The following is a 19,629-nucleotide window of genomic DNA, read 5'->3' on the forward strand; positions in this document are numbered from 1 at the left end:
TAATAGGGAGACAGAATAAATGTTAAGCTCAAAATGATGAACGGTTTCATTCATATACATCTTGGATCTTAATTCATTTTAGATGATTTCAGTAAATTCCTGAAGTTACCTTTGTGTTGCTATCAAACAGCCTAAACAACATTTACAAGAAATAAAATATCTCCGGTTACAAAATTCGGATTCCAACTTCGTTTAGTCCCTCTTAGTGTAGCAACCTGTTTTGGATCCATCCAACCTTCCACAAAATCTAAGTCAATATCCTTGTCTACAAAAGGCTATTGTAGGCGGGGTGAAATTAGAAAATTTAGATTTTGGGTTAATTTTAAAAAAATTTAAAATGTTTACAAAAGTAAACTAATGTATATGGGTTAAATATAAGACTATTATAAAACTAAACAATAACTAAAAGAAAAAGTTTTCGTGAAGCCGATATATAACAAGTAAAAGAAAATCATTTGAGTGCTTTTTGGTGTCACTAGAATGCAATATGTCAATTTTCAAACACAAGATTCATAATAATCACACTTGCAACAATCATTTTTAAGTAAAAATGCTAGGTTTTTAATCAATATTCAAGAAGTTCAAGATTATAAATAAAAATTTCATTTTCTTGCAAAAGAGATTTGAAAATAAATAGACAGATTGCTTCTTGTTCAAACAATTCTCTAAACAACTAGTTCAGACACGAGTTTGAACAAGGTAGTGAACAGAAATAAAAACAGTGTAGATAAGGAGAGTAAAAAGAGATAAGCACACAAGGTTTATTTACGCAGTTCGAAAACAATCCTATTTTGTGGAGTCTCGATTAATAAATGGTTTATTCAACAATTAATCTAACAATCTATTGGTTAAAGCCCAATCTACCATTACACAAAGAAGTAATTGTAGCTTCAATAGCTAGTCCTAACTTGTTACACCCACTCACCCAAAACTTCACTTACAATCAGATATAAACCCTCTCAAAGAATGCCTATAATATGAGTGTAAAATACAAGAAACATCATAGCAAAGATCCCAGCAATATCAACATGAAACACTCTCCGAAAAGGTGCATCCATTCACGCGAATAAGTTGCGTATTTATAGGCCAATTGAGGTAGCCTTCTAAATAAGATTTTGTAGAGATAAATACTCTATTTCGGTGCAATATAATCCAAGATAAAATCCTCCAAAATATATTCCAAGACACAACCTTATTATCCAAATAAAATCATTAGTTTAAGCCATAAGATAAGCCTTAATAGATAATACATGTCGATCTCATGCCTTCCTTAACCAGCCAAATTGGATCACCATGGTTTGATATGAAATGAAAATCCGTGTTATGCCTCGGAGCTAGGTACAATGATATATCAGGTTAGGAAATATTAGGAAATTTTTGAAATATATAAAATAGGAATTTTGAGTGTCGATTTAGAAAATAGTTAGAGTTGATAAGAAATTAAGAAATGCTTATTAGATGAGAAAACTTGATTTAGGACATTGACTAAATTGTAGGAAAATAAAAATTGATGGGACAAAAGTGAGAAAATCAAAATTTTGAAATGATTACGTGGAATTGGTGGAAAAAGGAGGAAGGACTAGGAGTGAAATTTTACTAAAATAAGGTATGATTCACATATGGTATTATTGAAAAAGGTAAAGGACAATATGGTAATTAGTTAAATTAGATAATTATGGAAACATACTGATTAAAGGATGAAATTCTGTTGAAATGGGATTGGTGGATTAATTGATTATTAAATTAAGAGATATTTTAGTGGAATTGTGTAGAAAATTGAATAGAAAAAAATGAAAAGTCGTTCATCTTTCCCATTCCCACGCCACCACCATTTTTCTCCATCATTTGGACTTTTGTTTTTATTACATTTAGGTCTTTCCATCATTTTTGAGCCTTTCTAAGCTTATTTCTTCAAGTTTCTTTCATGTTTCCTTAGCAAAATCAATAGAGGAGTTTACTAGCTACCTTAATTTCATGAGAAGAGTCTTTATAAATGTATTGAAGGAGAGAGAAAGTAAGAATAAGGTTGTGATTTCAAGTGACTAAGGTAAGAGATGATGAAATCTTCATGGCATACATGTTTATTTCAATAAAATAACATAGAAAAGTCATTTGATTGTGGTTTTAACATGAATATATTATATATTTTGATATGGAATTGAAGAAAAGAGAAGAAGGGTGAGGATCAGATTAAAGAAAAAGGAAAAGAGGTGATCAAGAAGTAAGAAGAAAGGAAACCTTATTATCCAAGCTTTGGTTGTAAGTACTTCTAGAATTTTACCTTGTTTAGTTTTAATTTAGCAAAAATTATGCTATTTAGATGTTTTAATTACTAGTATTATATGAATTTATGAAATAATTGTTGATGGAAATCTATGGAAATCTATAGAAATTATGTATATTCTATTTTATGACGTGAAAATGAAGTAATTCATAATATTGGTGAAAAAGGGACTAAATTAAAAAGAAAGCAAAATATGTCATAATAATTTGAAATGTTAAAAAGAGGAGTTATATGAAAAATATTAAAGTTATGATTTTATGAATATTAATTGTGTGATGAAATCTACAAGTTTGGTATATATATGATCAAGGACTAAATGGTGAAAAGTGACAAATTACAGTGTATCTTTTGAAACATATAAAATGCTGCAATTCGTTGGAAGTAAAGCCCATGTAGACGAGATGTGAACTATTAGGATATATATGACATGCCATTAAGGATATTTAGCGCACCCTCTGTTCTATTAGCACTTCAGTGCCCTCCGTTCTGAAATTGCACTTTGGTGCATCTCTATTCTGTTAATGCACTTTGGTGCGACTTTGTATTTGTTTCCATATATCCTAAATGTTCTATTTAGTCTACAATGGACTACTAAACAAAATCTGGTATAAACAAACAAAAATGTAAAATGGTAAGTTATGGCAAATGTTTGAAAGGAAAAAAATTGAATTAATGATAGAGATGAACAAAACTTAATATATATGAATGTAGCGTATAGTAGTTTATATAACTAATATTTTTTTTTAAATTCTTGATGCACTTACTAAGCCTTCATCATCTTAATGCATTTATTTTTAACGTGTAGGTTGAAAATAGGTTTGGAAAGCTACAACTGAGGTCATGGTCGGCTCATCTTATCACATCGCCAAGCTTAGAGAAGAGTATGAAACTAAATTTTGGTTTAGTTTGACATGTACATAGGCTAAATAGTGTGTGAATGGGTATGAAAGACAAAAATGTAAATTTGAAAACTTTATAAATTCTGAGAACTTAAATAGAAACTCAATATGCTTGTGGTGTATAATAATAAGTGAATGGTATGAATGATTTATATGCTTAAATTGTAAATAGGTTTTGTAACACCCCATGTCCGACCCGTTCGTCGGATCTGGGTATGGAGCGTCACGAGTGGAACCATTGAAAACACTAAACCTTTTCTTTAAACCAATATTTTTCTTAGGTGGGTACCCATTTACCAGAGGGGTATTCAACTAACTTGAAAATATAAATGATTGAAATCAAAATGTAAAATGGTACCATGCCACTTTAAAGGTTTAAAGTTACGAGTATATAGCCTTTGAAGGCAACTTAGAAATTATTTATAAAATCAAATAAAATTTCCTTTCAAATTATTACTCGAGCTTGTAGATTAAAACTTTACTCAAATTAATCCAAAAATACCATAATCCACAATTAATCTTAAGCTAACAAGGCTATCAATAAACATTTGAAGTAGAAAATATTGTTTCAAAATACAGTTTAATGATTTTTAAATGGCAACATCTAACAATCATCATAGTACTCCTAACAATTACATGTTACTCACGAAAACAAAGAAGGCTCATAAATGGACGTTGATATGGTTGTTTCCCTTCAATCACTATGTTTAGCCTAAAAACCTGAAATTAAAAAGAAATAACAGAGTAAGTTCGTAAGAACTTAGTGAGCTCTTGGGACATACATCCCACAATATACACCATCAGGAAATAAAAGTTCAGACTCGAACTGACGGGCCAACAAGCCATACTTGACGGATACAAATTTTTGTGATTAGGAGTTTTCACTAACGGATACTGCTGCGATCAGAATCAGTCTACCAGGTTACTCTATCTGCTTTAGGAAACTTGCCTATGGCGAACACGAGTACATTTGCTCTACGAATACACCACTTACGCGACTACTCTTTTACACTATCAGACTTTCAGTTTATTTTACATGCAACATGCACAATTGTTTTCATACATGTACCCCTTTTTCAACATACTTCATTGTGCTAACTTCTGATCCTAATTTCGAAGAACCATATTTCCCTGTATCTTCATATCCACTCCTCAGAGCTATTTAACAAACATCACCTCCATATCCTCTTAACTTCCCTATTTTCTCGAACACATATATGTTCCCCTGCAAGATCGGGTTTTCACCAGTCACGGTTTGCACCAAAATTCCATATCGGTGGCAAAAAATTTTATCCTGTGTCTTCTTTTATCATTTTACACAACATCCCTCTGTTGCTTCCTCACACAAGTTTGGATATGGAGGTTGTGCACGAAAGAAGGAGTACTTATATTGTATATATATGTCAGGTTTTCTGAGTTTGTTTCATGTTTATACCCTTGCATGTAATGACTCTTTGACCACATTTTTGTAGACACAAACCCAGAGAAAAAGGATAAAGCCACTTACTTGGCGGTACAATGATAACGATTAACCGAAATAATGTAAATATACAGACTCTAAATACAAAGGAACTCACCAGAATACTTTACTCAGGGCTTTGTCTACTCTACTAGTCCCTTCCTTTTATTATTGGGTCTTTCTCCCATTTCTTTGGCTAAAATAATAAAATGACCTCTTTAATCATAAAAAATAACCAAAAATTTATAAAATGTCAAGAATTTATAGACATGCATATAGTTTCTAGGTAGAAGTTTCATTTCTATCCAGTATTCAAAGAAATCCTACTGAACCTCTTTTACATTAGCTTCCATCTATTTCGTAAAACTTAAAGAAAGGTTTAAGAATTTAATAGCAAACGACTAGCACAGAAGCTTTCCGAAGCTTAACAGACAACACCTTCATTAATAACGAAGAACTCTCATGGTTTTTCTTTGATAACAACAAAGTCTAGTAGAGAATATGAAACATAAAATTTTTTCTCCACTATCAGACTATCCTATTTATAGATAACTCACATCCAAATCCCACTCAAGATTTACTCTAATCATTACTTATTCTCACACGCTTCCACTAGTTAATCACATTCTACGAGGCTCTACAGGTGTCCTAATTACTGACACATTACCTCCACTAGGATGGTAGATAACTTAAACAAGTCCCACTAACAACTATGCTTACGTCAGCAGCGACACAAAAACACAGGTGACAACTTATTAGCGGAAAGGTCCACCTAATAAAGTTCTCACCTCTATCAAGAAATTTCCAGCTGCGGAGTGGAACTTTGCAATTTTGAAAATTTTTTACAAAATACTTTGCCATAAAGTTACCAACCTTATTCAGTCTAAGTCTCGCAACTTAGGCGATCTTCGCCGGCGTAGTCTCTTGAACCTAACCGGTTCGCCAAACTTGGGTGTGACAACTCCCCCTCCCTTATAAAAATTTCATCCTCAAAATTTCATACTTACAAAGAGATGCGGATACTACTCTCTCATTGAGCTTTCTATTTCCAACGTAGTCTCTTCAACTTTGTGGTTTTGCCACAACACTTTAACTAATAGAATTTCTTTGTTTTTCTGAGCGTCTTGATTTCTCTATCCAAGATACATATAGGTTTTTCCTTGTAAGATCTATGCGCTCCAAAACTTCAGTAGGTCCGATAAATATTAGGCTAAGTTTCCCCTTCAACCCAAAGCGAATGATCTTTTCCAAGGTGAGACCTTAAGAAACATTTCGTTACCAACTTCATAAGATACATCTTTTCTTCTTTTGTCTGTGTATGCTTTCTGGCAGTCTTGGGTAAACTTTAAGTGGTTCTTGATAACCATTACTTTTCTTCTGTTTCACGGATTAGATCTAGGTTAACTAGCTTTTTTTACTAAGCTTTATCCAGCATATCGGTGATCAACACTTTCTTCTATACAATGCCTTAAAAGGTGACATGCCTAAACTGGCGTGATAACTGTTGTTATATGCAAACTCTGCAAGAGGTAGTTACTTTTCCCAGTTCAACCCAAAATCGATCATGCAACTTCTGTACATATCTTCCAACACATGGATCAGCCTTTCTGATTGCCCATTAGTTTATGGATGGAAGGCGGTGCTGAACCGAAGCTTGGTTCCTAGAGATGTCTACAACTACTTTCAAAATATGGATGTGAATACAGGGTTATGGTCAGACACAATTGATGAAGGTATACCATGCAAGTGAACTATTTCTAAGATGTACAACTTTGCCAGCTTCTCTAATGAGTAGTTCATACGCACGACCACAAAATGTGCTGACTTGGTTAATCGATCCATGATCTCCCAAATAAAATTCTTCTTGGATGCACTGAGTGGCAAGCCTAAAAAAAATCCATCGTAATCCTATCCCATTTCCATTCTGGGATCTCCATTTCCATTTTGGGATCTCTAATAAGCAAAACTTACTCGAAAGAACCTGATGTTCAGCCTTGACCCTTTGGAAGGTTAAGCATTTCATCACAAATTCTGATATTTCTCTTTTCATTCCTGACCACCAAAACAAGTCCTCAAATCCCGATACATTTTTACACTTCTTGGGTGGAGTAAGTAGGGTCATTGGTGAGCTTACTTCATGATCTCTTGCCTTATACCTTTTTCGTTGGGAATATATAGTCTTCCGATAAAGCGCAACTCTTCTTCATTTCCTAAGCTGAAATTCTTTGCACCATCAGACTTTATGCGTTCCTTGATTTCAATGCATCTCGTATCCTTAAGTTGTGACTCCAATATCTGAGAAATGAAAACTTGTCACGCCTTTAATTTACAAGAATTGACCCATCATTAGCTAGACACACTTATTTTTAGAGAAGCTAGAGTTGATACGATTTTCCTACTCAATGCGTCAACCACTACATTAGCCTTGTCTAGATGGTATTTGATGGTAAAATTATAATCTTTTAACAGCTTGATCCATCTTCATTGCCGTAGGTTCAACTCCTTCTGAGTGAACAAATACTTCAAGCTCTTATGATCTGAAAATATATGACACTTTTCTCCATAGAGATAGTGTCTCCAAATCTTTAAAGCCAACACCACTGTGGCCAGTTCCAAATCATGAGTTGGGTAATTATTCTTATGAGGCTTAAGCTAGCGTGATGTGTAAGCGATCACCTTTCCCCTCTACTTAAGCAAACATGCTAACCCATTCAAAGACGTGTTAGTGAACACGCCATATTCTACCATTAATTCTGGCTAACTCAATATTGGAGCTTCAATCACCGCATTCTTTAGCTTATTAAAACTATGCTGACATTCTTCATACTAGAGAAACTTCTCATCTTTCTTCAATAACCGTGTCAAAGGCGTTACAATCATTGAGAACCCCTTTACAAACCTCTTATAATATCCCATAAGACCAAGGAAACTGCGTACCTTAGTAATGCTCTTTGGTGGATTCTATTTGAGAAGAGCCTAAATCTTCTCGAGATTTACCTTGATTCCCTTCATGAAGATAACATGCCGTAAGAAGTGAACCTCTTTTAGCCAAAATTCATAGTTGCTAAATTTCCATACAGTTTGTTCTCTCGGAGAAATTTAAAACTATCTGCAAGTGTTCTTCGTGCTCTACCTTACTCTTTGAGTATAGCAAAAAGTCATAAATGAATACAACAATGCAACGATTGAGGTAGGGTTGAAATACTCTGTTCATTAGATCCATAAATACTGTTGGCACATTAGTTAGGCCGGAAGGCATCACTAAAAATTCATAGTGACCATAGCGCGTGTAGAATGCAGTCTTAAAAATATCATCCCCTTTTATCTTCACCTGATAATACCCTGACCTCATATCAATATTTGAGAACCCTAGCTCCACTTAGTTGATCGAACAAGTCCTTAATTCAGGGTAATAAATACTTGTTCTTAATAGTCACCTTATTCAGCTGCTTGTAATCAATACACAAACAGAAGGTCTCATCCATCTTTTTTACAAATAGTATTAGCACACCCCAAGGCGATACACTTGGTCGGATGAACCCCTTATCCAATAGTTTTTGCAAAAGAGCTTTCAACTCTTTCAGTTCTACTGGAGCCATTATATATGGCGTACTTGATATGGGGGCAATCCCTGATGTTACATCAATTGAGAACTCCACATCTCTGTTTGGTAGAATCCTTGGTAATTCCTCTGGAAAGACATCCGAAAATCTATTCACAACTGGTACCCGTCCAAAGTCTTCCCTCACCATTTTAGAATCTCATATATATGCTAAGTGAGAATCTTCACCATTAACAATCACTTTCTGTGCTCAAACAACATAAACTAAACTATTTCTCATATCACGTTCTACTCTTGAGACAAATACCTTATTGCCATCCGCAGATACTAACCAGACCCCTTTAGACTTGTACTCGACCATTACGTTATGTCTTGTTAGCCAATCCAAACCCCAAATATCATCAAACTCATGAATACTTAGAAGCATTAAATCCGCCAATAAAGCATGTCCGCCATGTAACAGCCCGATTTTGGCCCTATTCGAAATGGTGGTTTTGGGACCACGAATCTGAGTAAAAAAATATTTTAAAATTATTTTCTGATTTCATTATATGTGAATTTATGTGTGCTAATTTTTCGTTTAAAAATTTCATCATTTGGATGCCCGATTTAATAAAAGGACTAAATTGCGTAAAATGTAAAAATGGCTTTCTGATTGTTAAAGTGTTTAATGGCTATTAAATGAAAATGTGGGGCACTTGCATGCCAATTATACCATTTATATTAGTGGTGGACAATATTGCACATGGTTAGGTGAATTTTTATATTATGTTAATAAGGTTAAAATGGTAAAAAGTATAATAACATGTAATTAAATAAAAACAAACATAAAATAGCCATGCAATTGTGTTCATCTTAGAAGAATGTTGAAAGAAGAAAGGGAGTTATTAGGTTTCGGCCTTGTCTAAGTTCAATTAAGGAATGTATTTAGCTTAGTTTTTGATGCTTTTTACGTTTTTGAGATCATTGCTATGTAAACTAGCAAGCCCATGTTTCAATTTTTGAATTTGATGATGATTTTGTGTTTTGTAATTGTTGAAAGCTTGATGAATCTTGTCTTTTATGATAGAAAATAAATCTATGCTGTTAGATTAATATGTTTTGTATTTGAATTTTTGGTGAATTTGAGTAATTTGAAATAAATTATGAAAATAATAAATTGAGGGACTAAAATGTAAAATAAATGAAATGTGAGGACTTATATAAGCTTAGTGAATATTCGGCCAAGTATGGTGTGATGAAATTAGGTTTATTTTGTATTTTGTGAAATAAGGACTAATTTGTAAAAATGTGAAATGTTAGGGGCAAAAGTGTAATTTGCCTATATATGTGTTTTTGGTTGAATTTAATTGAATATGTGATTAAATAAGTTTAAATGTTACTAATTTAGATCAAGAAAAGGGGAAAACAGAATTGGATCGGGGGAAATCTAAAGTTGTTGAATAGTCATCCCGGTTTGTTCGTATTCATTCGAGGTAAGTCTATAAGCACATAAAAGTTGTTAAATTTAAATATTTGTGAATTTTAAATGCTGAATTGAATTTATGTGTATTTATATGGGATAGCCGAAAGTATATGTATATAGAAACAATGTGTATAATTTAGATTTGATCGAAATATGACGCACGAAAGTCCTGTGTGAACCAAAGGAATTTCGATAAGTGTTATTGTCTAAGACCCTATGTGGGACAATGACATCAATTTATAATTGCAAGTAAGACCCTGTGTGGGACAGCGACATCGCTATGTGATTATATGTAAGACCACGTGTGAGACGTTGGTATTGTACAATAAACATGATTATTCGAGCATCCTATTCAGTTTTGATTGGTTCAATGGGCTAAAAAGGTCAGGTAAGTGCTAAGTTTAATGTTAATGAAAATAAGGTAAGCTTAGTATTTGAAATGATTATATAAATTATGTATGTTATATAGAGAATAATATGTATTTATATGAATGCTCATATTCAGCCAAATAAGGTATTTGTGAAAATTTAAAAGTGAGAGTTAAGTGTGCTTATGAGTATAGTGCATTCGGCCAAGTGATGTTTAATTGCTAATATATATTTGTGAAGTTATACGAATTGGATACTATGATAAATGTATATGTGAATAAGGGTTGCTTGATTCGGCTTAGTTAAATTATATTATAAATGTTTTTTTAATGATTTATTTGCTTATGACTTACTAAGCTATTCAAGCTTACTGTGCGTCTGTTTATTCATTGTTTTATTGATTTTGGAGTCAAGTTATGAGCTCGGGGATCGTCAGAGTAATCGGTCATACTATCAATCGCTATTTTGGTATTTTTAAAAGTTGAACTTTACTCTCATGGCATGTATAGGCTAGCTTGTGTTTGGGTTAGTTTTGAATTTATAAATAGTAAGCCATGTGAAAATGGCTAGATATGATGCCTAAGTTTATGCAAATTTCGGTGATGGTATAAACATACATGTGATGCATTTGGTACATTGGTAATGGTTGTGTAATTTAGTTAGGGTTTAAGTCTATTTCGAAAGCAATATATATATTATAGGTATATGACGTATTTGATATATGCATGATGATATAGTCTTGAAAGTTGGCATGTTTAAATTTGACTATAAAACTTAGAAAAATGGTAAAGGATAGTTAAGTGGGTAGTGCATGAATTGGTTAGTTTTACAGTTGAAATTTGATCATTTAGAAATGCTTGTATGTATTCGTATAATTTTCCATTTTGCCGTGTGGTATGGTTCACCTTAAATTTATATGTACATGTAACAAGCTCATAAATAATTTATATTGATATTAATTAATGTTATGAATTGATATGGTAATTGTGGTTTAATTATGCTAAATGGGTAAATGTATATAATGAATGCATTGATGTAAGTTGAGTATATGGAAGTAATATATAATCGATGTTTATTTAGGTGTTCAAATGGCTTATTATTTATCCACAAGTTTCGCTAATGGGATTATTACATATATGTATTATGATATAATGTTTTATAATATTAAGATATGTTTGGTTAGTAGATTAAATGGTACACATGTATGATTATTATATCTTTATAACATATGGGTTGAATTTGGTTTTGTGAGTTAATTGGATTAAACATTGATGTGTTTTGGTTGTGGATAGTTAACAATGGTAGTTTAATCATGTGGATAATTATTTAATTATGTGTAATATTGATATTGATTCGTATATGAATATTCATTGCTTATGATTTTATGTTATTAAGATTGATTTATATAGGGATATAAGTTGCGAATTTGACTTGTGAAATAATGTATATTAGTTGAGTCAAGTAGATGATTAAATAAATAGTATTGATGTGTTTAAAATTTTTTAAAGCATGAATTGTTTATGTATTATAAGTAGTAAAGCATGCTTGGATTTTTGGTAGTTAAGTGATCCATTTGTGCGAATGTGATTATTAATATTGGCTGCTAGTTACTATTCGAATTTAAAAACTTCTCGTGATTGAGTTATTAAAATTTGTGTATAATTTAATTGAAAGGTTTTTTTTTTGGAGTTGAGTTTTTGGTCGGTAATGCCTTGTAAACCTAAATCTGGCGACGGATACAGGTTAGGGGTGTTACATTCCAAATCTCAATGAATAGTCTTTTACCACTCTATTCACTACAATACTCTAGCCTAAAGGATTTGTGACTATGATCCTGACCTCACTAGGGACAACTTTAAGACTCCTTTCAACTACAAACTTATCACAAATGTAAGAATGAGTAAACCCAGTGTCTATTAATGCATACATGCATGTGTCAAATAAAGAGAATCTACCCATAATGACGTCGTGGGCTTTGACATCCTCTTTTTCCTGCATGACATATACCTTTGCTGAAGATTTTGTGCTAAACATAACTGGATTTCTTATCAGGGCTCCTTAGATTGATCTTGACTTCGACACCATTCCAATTTTCACCTTAGGTTGGGACTCCCTAACTACTTGAATAGATTGCTCAGTATTTGCTTCTCTTATGGGAGAATCCTTCTTGTAATGATCCTAGGCCCCACAATTATAACATCTCATGGTAGCCCTCAAACATACACCAATATGGTTCTTACCGCAACTATTACACACATGAATCTTCATTATCTGGGTTCCTTCAGTGCGAGCCATAAAAGTTTCTTGGCATACACTTCGTTCTCGGTGGAAACCCATAGTTTGTGAGTCCCTTGCTGAAGCAGCAGAATGTCTTTTTACATTTATGGGTCTCTTGAACCCAACATTAGACACTAAGCTTAAAGCTTTGTGCTTGTTTGTTTCTCTTTCCCTGACCTCATTTGTATCTTGAATGATAGCTTCCATCATTTGAGCCTTTCTAGATAAGGCAACGAAATCCCTGATCTTGAGGGCATACAACAATACCCTCAATTCTTTATTTAAACCTCCTTCAAACGTAACACACAAACCCTCTTCATCTGGGACCAACTCCTTAGCATACTTACTTAACCTGATAAACTCCTTCTCATACTCAAACACTATCATTCATCCTTTTTTGAGCTCTAAGAAGTCTTTCTTCATTTGTTCAATGAAGAGTCTATTAATGAACTTTTTCCTGACCTTCTTTAGGAAAAAGTCCTAATGCACCTGCTCTCTTAGGACGATGCTGGATACCATGGCCCACCATTAATACACGTCATCCTCAAGTAGAGAGATGGCGTATCTCAAACTCTCGGCTAAGGAGCACTGCAACTCTTCAACTACCCGACAGACTCTAGAAAGTTAGTTTTCTACCACAACTGGACCATCCTCTTTACTGCCTCGAAACTCTTTGGCACCACATTTACGGATGACCTCCATAGGGTCTCCTATAGACACCACTACAGCTAAGGCTGGAGGTGAAATGTTTACTATTCGTGCAACCTCTACTGTCCTCACAATTTTCTTGGGTCTCACAACTCATCACGACGTCTATAGGACGAGGTTGGGACAGCTCTCATGTAATGGTCAAACCACTGTCCCATAACATATCCCATCATTTCCATTAGGGCCTTCTAAGACTTTGTTCCCATAACTCCTCAGCTTGTAGAAGGTGCAGTGCTGTTCACTAGTGGAGGGGTACTACTTTCTATTTCCTGCCCTTCAAAATTCTTTGAATTTATCGATATCTTCCTTTTTTACTTCTTTTTTCGCTACAATATACATGCTTTGTTTACTCTACTGGTTCATTCCTTTTATTATTGGGTCCTTTTCCAATTTATTTGGCTAAAACGATAAAAAGACCTCTTTAATAATAAAAAATAACCAAAACTTTATGCAATGTCAAGAATTTGTAGACATACAAATAGTTTCTAGGTAGAAGCTTACTTCCTCTCCAGTATTTAAAGAAATCCTATTGAACCTCTCTTACATTAGCTTCCATTTATTTGGTAAAATTTAAAGAAAGGTTTAAGAATTTACCAGTAAACGATTAGCATAGAAACTTTTCTAAGCTTAACAGACAACACATTCGTTAACAACGAAGAAATCTCATGATTTTTCTTCAATAACAACAAATTCTAGTAAAGAATCTGAAACAAAAAATCTTTTTTCCACTATCAGACTATCCTATTAATAGATAACTCACATCTAAATCCCACTCAGGATTTACTCTAATCATTACTTTTTCTCACACACTTCTACTAGTTAATCATATCCTACTAGGCTCTGCAGGCGTCCTAATTACGAACACGTTACCTCCACTAGGATGCTAGATAACTTAAATGTGTCCCACTAACTACTATGCTTACATCAACAATGACACAAAAACACGGGTGCAAGACTTATTAGTGGAAAGGTCCACCTAATAAAGTTCTCATCTTCATCACGAACTCACCATCCGCGAAGTGGAACTTCGCAGTTTTGGCGAAGTTTTACTAAGCGCATCGCCACGAAGTTACCAACCTTATCTGGTCTATGTCTCGCATCTTAGGCGGTCTTCGCCAACGTAGTCTCTTGAATCGAATTGATTCGCCAAACCTGGTTGTGATAGGTTTGGTTGCATTTGAAACCTGTTTGCAGGGACTTAGAGGTAAAATTTATAAAATTGAAAAAGAAAACTTAAAATTTTAAACAGGGACATAATTTTCGAAAGTTATAACAACTCGTTTTTCAGTGATGTTAGAAACGATGGTTTTGGGGCCACAAATCTGATGAGTGAGCCCATAAATATTATTATTTAATATTTACGAGTCAAATATAGAATTAAGTGGAAATTTAATTTAATATTTTTTGTTAACTGAAAGAATAATTAGGTTTAAGTGGTATGTCCCTAAAGTCAAGTGGTATTAGAAAATGATGTATCGAGACCTCGTTACTTTAAACTGAGCCTATAAATATTTAATAATATTTACGAAGTATTATTAAGGTCATATAAAATTTGGTTAAGAAATTTTAATATTTAAATAGTTAATTAAACGAAAAGGACTAAATCGTAAAAGTTAAAAAAGTAAGTTACTATTAGATAATGGTGTCAAATGGCAAGGGAAGGATTAATAAGGAGGCTTAAATTGAAAATGTACCATTTATCATTAAATTGGACAATTTTGATGGCAATTTTCATGAAATTTAATTAGTTTTTAAAGGATAAAATGGTAATTTAATAAATTAATAACATAAACAAAACAAAAACAAATGTTGTCATCTTCTTCTTCAAAAAAATTCACAACCAAAAGCCATTAGAGAAGAAGGAGGCATTCGATCAAGCATTGTTGGCTTGCATGGTATGATTTTGATCCCGTTTTTAATTTTTTATTATTTTTGTGACCGTTTTAGTTTAATCTAGCTAGCCCGGGGGTCAATTCGTAAAATTGTTAAAACTCTAGGGACTTAAAATTAATGATTTTAAGGTTTTTTATTTTAATTGATAGATTATTAAAGTTGGTAGTTAAATGTAAGTATTTTGTTAAGTGATTTTTGATGATTTTAATGTTTAGGAATTAAATTGTTGAAATAGTAAAATTCAATGTAAATTGCATGAAATGAGGAAACGTATGGGCTATTATAAGACTAAGGGAAAATTGGCTAGCATGAATTTAAATTAAAAGTGGTTAAATTGCAAGTTTCACGTTTAGGGACTAAATTACATAAAAGGTAAAATATTGGGGTTAAATTCGTAAGTATCCCATTGATAAGGTTTATAAGTTGAATTAATTATATTAAGTTATTTGAGTGGTTTAATTGAATGAAAATTGTTATCTTGATCAAGAAACAAATCAATCGGATTTGAATCGAGGAAAAGCTAAGGTTTTGGATTAATCATCGACTTTACTTTTATAACCATTGTAGTCGAGGTAAGTTTGTATAATGGTTAATTCATTATTTATAGATTTGTTTAAATTTTAATGAATAATAATGTTAGTTATATCTTAAATGATTATTATGTGTTATATGCTTAATGAGATTAAATGATTACGGTGATCAATTTTCCAAATGTGGAAAATGTAAATTTCAAGAATATGTATGTGAAATGTTATATTGGAAAAGGAATCAAAGGTTGTAATGTGTCCCATTTGATCCTTGTGAATACCTAGGATACAAATGACATGTCATTAGGGGTTATAAGGTTTTAGGTGCTAGTCTTGGATGTCCTACCGATGGTTGAGGTCCTGCATTTGTTGCAGATTCCCCACATTTCGTGTGAGCATCATCGTGTAGCTTAACATCCCAACCCACAGCTCGTGTGACCAAGCCCATTTCACTGCTCGTGTGAGCAAGCCCATTTCACAGCTTGTGTGAGTATTACAAAAAATGTTTCAATTACATGTACAAGCACACTTTGTGTGAGCATAGTTCCTGTGTATCCGATGTTGTTTCATTTGGTTCAACGGCTAATAAAGACTCAAACGAATGAACTTAATTATATAAAATGTTATGAAACTATAATAGATGGACTGGAAAGTTTTGACATAAAAGCTTTGAATGTATGGATGTTTCGTATTAGAGATGTGACGAATGTTATGTATATGGATTTCCTTCCAATATATGTTCCTTGATATGAATGAATGTTTGATGTTTCATTATTGAACTCTTTGACTTGTGATATTGATGTTGTAATAGGAAATGGATAATCTCTTAAGCATATCGAAGGAATTATTTATGAATTACATAAATTAAGCCTATTCGATAATGATGGTTTTCGATTCCACCAATATAATCCTACGCCTAATTTGCAAATTTAAGCAGTATAGGGAGTAGGGTCAATCCCTCAGAGACTAGGTTTGCTGTAAATTGTTATTCTCTTGACCAGATTTATGTCGGGGCAATTGTCGTGCCCAAGAAGTTCGGGGGGATAAAATTTGAAACCTGAAATAAATAGAAAAAATGCGTAAAAAGTAAAAGCTGAAAACAAAATAATAAAAACAGTTAAATAAATCTGAAGAAAAATTAATTAAACTTAGCTCAACTTCAGGCACGGGTTTTTCCGTCTTTGAACAGATCCTCGAACTTAGATGAACTCCTCTTTTCCAATAAGCTACTTATAGCTACCAAGGATGCCTCGGACACCAACTCTTCCTTGTGTAAATTAGTTACGGAACGTCAAATAACTAACCTTTGTCGATCGAACAACCTACGAAACATTCGTGATTTAGAACTCTGGCAGCTTTGCGTTCTAGAGGAGCCTAGCTTGAACCAATGCCCTCAACCGCGTGAGACATTTAAATCCGGTTACTACTTCAATTGACGAAACCAAACAACAATCCCCACTTGGCACGCCAATGTGTTCATGAAAAATCGATTAGACAATCGATCCTCTCGGAATTCCAACTGTACGTCTAACCACACTAACTCAAACGACGTCTTTTTTGGCTTAGTGTTGATTTGACTTTGTAGTTGACGAAGTCATACTCTTAATCCAGAGAAATAATAAATACTGAAAATCAGGAGTTAAATTGCTCGGGTTCGTAACTCAATGGTCTTTGACGAGGTTAACACCTACCTAAAGCTGAAAGGGGTTTAGTTGGCTAAAGTTTGAGGCATATTGGAGTTGGGCATAATTGGGGAAGGTTGGATAAATGAAAAAGAAAATGTAAGTAGTGTAGTTGGTGACAAGCTAGAAATTAATAAATTGAAAGTAAAGAAACCAAAGACAACAAATAATTTTCGTGAAAAGGAAAGAAAGATCGCATTCCAAATATGAAAGCTTGGTGAAAAACTTGATGAATGAATGAACTTAGTAACCCCTATTTATACTAGTGGCATTGAACAAATTTGCCTAATTAAAGGCCACTAGCTATAGAAAATTAAAGAAAAATATTCCCATGATATCAAAAAACCCTACATAATCTCCCACTAAGTCAAAACAAAATTTCAGCTAATTACATCTTGGAAAATTTCTATTTTGGCCCGCATTCTTTGCTCATTTCTTCAATCTAGCCCAATTGCTTCTTCTTTTTCTCTTTTGACCCCAAATTGCACCCTTGTATAAAATTCAATATAAAATGGAGAAAATCAATGCTGCATTCTCATAAATTGACCAATTAAATTCAATAAAATATGCACTTTTTGCATTTAATCAAATCCCCCTTACTTATTTAATGCTAGTCCTCGAGCATTAAGCATGTATCTGCAAAAGGAATAATCTCCTCCAAAATAGGACTTGACCCCTATGGTTTGCACAATTCAACAATTTAATCCTAGCACATTAACATCTCAAATAACCTAGCCTAAGAAGTAAGTAAATATATTTCAGAATTTATTCGAGCTTGATAGACTTACCTTTCATTTTATTATTTTTATATATTTTTGTACTTAGGACATTTTCGACTTTTTTTACGTGAGACATGATGACAACCCAAGCACCATGTTCCGATTACTCGATTCGGATGTCTCTAACTGAGTTATTCCTCCCTACTCATGATAGCTTGTTAGCGGAGTGAGTGTAAAGAAATTAGACAGTCATACGTACCTTTTTACGCGAGATGTGATGACAACCCAAACACCACATTCTGGTTACTCAGCCTAATGTACAACCCCAAATTTTCACTCTTAACATTCGTATAAGAGGAGTATTATTATTTATTTATTCCTTTTTTTTCTTTTTTTCTTTTTTTTTAGCAAGAGAAGACAAAAATTTGACATGTAAAAAAAATTATTACCCACTAAGTCTAGGCTATTGAAAGGTTTATGTGTAAAGAACTAAATAGCTAAATAGGTCAAACCACAAGTGTACCATCCCAATTTATCAAAAGAAAAATTTTATCTTTCACGGAAAACATGCAAAAACAGCGAAAACGGATAAGCAAAATAGAACCAATATATGTTCCCTTCCCTCTACTTATTTTACATTGTCCCAATGTAATTTGAATTGAACGAAATGATAAAAAGTAAAGGTAAGTAGGGAAAGGAAAAAAAGAAACTCCTCATGTATTTCAACGTCGTAGAGGGTTGCCTCGTAGGTGTGTCCACGATGTTAAATGGTGGGTAGGTGGATTGGGCCTTGGCTGAAATTAAAGGAATTTTATGGGCTGACATGGGGGCTTCAATTTTGTCTTGGAATGTCTACCTGCAAAATAAAAATAAAAATAAAAATAAAAATAAATTAAAATTAAAATGTGTAATTTTTATTTCTCGATTTTATAGCTTCGCTAATGCTATGCTTAAATATTCAAGAAATAAATTATTAAAAACCAAGATTATGAGATTTAGTAAAATAGTCATGATAAATGTGCCAGGTAAGTTCCCAAGAAAGAGAGGTGAGCCACAATGGGCATTCCTAAGTACCAAATCTTTCCTTAGACAGAACCGATCCTCGACATGCATTTTCACTTTCCGTTTTACCTTCCAACAATTTTATTTGCATAAAGGGAAAATTTGGGTTGCCTCCCAACAACGCTTTGTTTAACGTCGTTAGCTCGACGACCTGTTATTCAAGTTTTAGGCTCCTCGAGAACAATCTCCTCAACTGTGTTCGTTTGAAAATTCTCGTAGAAGGGTTTCAGTAATTGACCATTCACCTTAAAGCACTTCCAGGCTTCTTTGCTTTGAATTTCCACTGCACCATTTGAGAATAAATTAGTAATAGTAAATGGACCTATCCATTTAGATCGAAGCTTACCAGCGAAAATTTTTAAGGTGGAGTCGTATAGGAGAACTTTTTGTCCTATTGAAAATAGCTTTCTAGTGATTAACTATCATGAAACGCCTTCGTCTTTTCTTTATAAACTCGAGCATTTTTAAATGCATCGTTTTTAATTTCCTCGAGTTCTTGGATGTCCAATTTTCGAGACCTTCCTGCAGACTCCATCGCCATATTACACTACTTAACTGCCCAAAATGCCTTGTGCTCTAATTCGACAAGGAGATGGCACGGTTTACCAAAAATGAGTCAGTAAGGTGATATGCCTATTGGTCCCTTGTAAGTTGTCCTATAAGCCCAAAGTGTGTCATTTAGTCTCAAACTTCAATCCTTTCTGTTAGGTTTAACAGTCTTTT

Source organism: Gossypium raimondii, chromosome 8 (assembly GCF_025698545.1).
Source record: "Gossypium raimondii isolate GPD5lz chromosome 8, ASM2569854v1, whole genome shotgun sequence".
Lineage (NCBI taxonomy): Eukaryota > Viridiplantae > Streptophyta > Magnoliopsida > Malvales > Malvaceae > Gossypium > Gossypium raimondii.